We start from the raw sequence: 3,474 nt of genomic DNA on the forward strand, positions 1-3,474 counted from the left end.
TTTTGCTTTTTCTTTTGTGCTTATGCAGAATAAATTTTATCTTGTGTTTCTTTCTAATACAAGGGTATTCCGATCAGCATTTTCTCTGAGAGATAAAATTTGAATGTGAGTTCATAAAAATATTCTAAGGGCAGTTTATTTATTTTTCAGTGTCGGGATTACAGCTTTTTCACACAGACACCCTGGATAGCTATATCCCTTATCCTTCTCTAAGATACTCTCCATGCTTTCAGATACAGTACTGTCAGCATATATTCAGTCCACTTTTCATTCAACAAAAAGTTTGGCTATGATGAGATTGCTAGGCACCAGTATGTTTGCCAAGTGTCCTGTTGTGTGTATGAAATAGAATTACTCTTCACATGAAACAAACAGGTGAAGCACTTTGCAGTCCTTCTTTTGGAAATAAGTAACTTTTTTTCTAAGAGGCTTATGCCAGCAGAAGAGGAAAACAATACATGAGAGGTATAAAGCTGCTTACCTGTCCATCAGCAGCATAAACTGTTCTGACTTCAGAGAAGTAAAGATGCATGGGTCAGTGGAGCTGGCAGCATTTGCATTGCTTTCACATTAGGCTACATAGCCTTCCCAGACTCCCAAATGGAATATAGGTGTTTTTAAAATTCAGAACATTTAATATTGGTTTGTGCCATGCCTAACCTAATAGTAACATTTTGGACCTTGAAGTCTTTGTTTTCTTGGCTTCTATTTTTTTTAATCTCTCCATTTCTCTATATCTCAGTGCTTGTTTTACTGAATGTTGATATCATGCCAGCAGCTGGGGCCCCAAACTTACACCCTTCTCCAGGCTTACCTTGTACTGTACAAGAGTGTAAGTTCTGTGTCCTGTGATTTACTGTGTTTCCTTACAGTAATAAAGATCAGTGTGAAAGTTCCCCTCCATTCCATACCACTCCACGACCTCAGCACTGTATTTTAATAGTACAGGCAGGTAAATCCAGATGTTGGAAGCTCTTTTGACTTGATGGGTTTAAGGCTGAGTCTACTGCCAGCCACTTCAAAGGTCTTTTCCTTTTATTCTGTAAGTATCAAACATAGAAGGTCTGTCAGGACAGACAAAAAAAAAATGAAAGGAGAATGAAAAGGAAGTTGAGGAGTCAACAGACTTAGAAAGAATCTTAGAAAGATTTATGTACTTTAAAGACCTCAGTGTCATATTTGATAAAGAGTGCAGATGGCTTTGGACAGAATCTACATATTGAATATAGCCAAGAAAAGGACATCACTTGACCAGGAGCTGAAGACCCTCATTGCAGCACATGAAAGGTAAATACTGAATAATAGTCCCTTAAAAGCATGCAACTTATTTTGTAAAACAGCAAATACTGAGTGCTAGAGGAAATAATTCACTCAGCAAAGTCAACAGGAGATTAATGGCAGACCTAGATATGTAACCTTGATCTTCTAACATGCAACTGTGTTCTACACACAGAGTCCTGTGGTTTTATGAAATTTAAGTTTTACCTCAAGAACAGAGTTTGCTGAACTGTGTCTTCACACCAAAATAGTTTGTCCTCAGTCAAAACAGAAATCCTCTTTACATCAAGTCTACGTTTTTAACATATTTCTTAGCATTTGTAAGACTTAAAATTCAATACTCTCGTAAGTAAGGCCTTGGTGTCTTGAATATTTTCATTACCAATGGAAGAAGTAGATGTGATAAAAATACAATATAAGCCTATTTGGGGTTTATTAACTTTTGAGTAAATATTATCACAGTTGATTGCATGATTTTGAGAATGGCTCTTTTCCATTTGCCAAGGGCAGAAGAATCCCTGTAGTCAAACTTGCATAATGTAGCTTTTATCCTAAATTTTAAAAGCTTCATTTTGAAGAAGGTGCACAGTGAGCAAATGGAGCTTTGCAATATGATCTTTGGAACAGTGAGCCAACAAGTGCCATGTGACTTAAGCTTATAATTTACAGACTAAGTTGCCCAATTTAGGTATATTCTCTATACATTTGTCATTCAAAACACAGAGCAACCAAACTTGAAATCACTTAGGCTACAATAGAAATAAATGTAAGCAGGTTTTCTAATATAAGCTTTAAAACTTTGAATACATACAACTTCAGTTCCTATCTTGGCACCAAGAGAAAAAATATATATATAATTCAGCTTTTTCAGCTGAATGCCTTAAGACATACAACCATTGTCAGCACTTTTAATCTCAGATGCTTAATAGAAAATCTTGTTCCTTCCAGTATAAGCCTGAATACAATACAGAATGTTCACAGAAACATATACTTAAGTAGAACATGGAAAGGCCAGTAAGGTGGTTATAGTAATGGAAAGATGTGTGTACATGGACAGATGAAGAGTGTCAAACACCAGCTCCAAGGCTGGCAACTGCACTGTCACATCATGTGAGGGCACTTTAAAAATGTGCTACAGTCCTGCCTTTGTATGACCTGTGTTCTGTGATCACAGCTCAGGATGTCATGGATGTGAAAGGGGCCATTGCATTTTCTAAATTCAGAGTCCTATACTATGCTAGGCTGTAATTTTGCCATCATTTCGGAGTTGCATACAGGATGAATTTCTACTAAATGCAGAGAGTGCACAGGTATTTTTGTGTATACACAAATACACAATATGTGTATTTTCCCTTTGATGAAAAGAGAACACTAGAGCGTGTGTGAGTACTAAATATGAGATGCACCTTATTTTTGCAGAAGGCAAGTATGAAATGGGAAGAGTGTGTAGCATGCAAGCTGGGAAAAATGAAAATAAGGACTGTGTTGGTTATATTTGGAGCCATAAAGTTGTCTTTCTTGATTGTTATCAATCACGTATTTTAATATAAAAACTAGCTGTTTAAATCTCCAGATATGTTAGCATTTAATAAATTTATTCACATATTCAAATATTTGTTTGGAATCATTGTAGTTAATTATTTGTCAATGAAAACCGAGGTTGGCACTGAAAGACTGGGGATATGTGCATATCCAACGTGGCGTGTGTGCAACTTGCCCCAGGTGTGTTCAGATCCCAGGAATGGCAGCTGAAGTGAGCATCCAGTAGAGTACCGGTGAGCGCACCGAGCGCTGTGTTGTCTTTGAGTCTCAGCTGTCAACTAGACCTCAAACAGCTGCTCACTGTTTGCTAGTAGAAGATACCTACATCTCCTCACTCTTCTGTCCCGGCCTTTATTACTTTTTTGTATCAGTCTACGCACAGAAAAGGTTACTTTTGCCATTTTCCCCGCTGCCAGGCTGCCCCAGGCAGCGCTTTCCTGTTTGGAGTTTGTCGTGGTGGCATCTCATGGAGGGTTTTTTTAACGATTACTTGTTACGGACCCACCGGCCTCTTCCCTTCCACCTGCCCAGCATGTAGACGGGGTGGGGGAATGGCCGCGTTCACAGGCAGCAGCCCGCGAAGTGCCATTTCTGGCCGGGTGGAGGAGAGCTGAAGCAGCGGCAGGCGGCAGAAGGGCCGGGCCGGGCCGGGCC

This window comes from Agelaius tricolor, unplaced genomic scaffold, assembly GCF_023055355.1.
Source record: "Agelaius tricolor isolate 1412-34295 unplaced genomic scaffold, bAgeTri1.0.p SCAF_6, whole genome shotgun sequence".
NCBI classification, from domain to species: Eukaryota; Metazoa; Chordata; class Aves; order Passeriformes; family Icteridae; genus Agelaius; species Agelaius tricolor.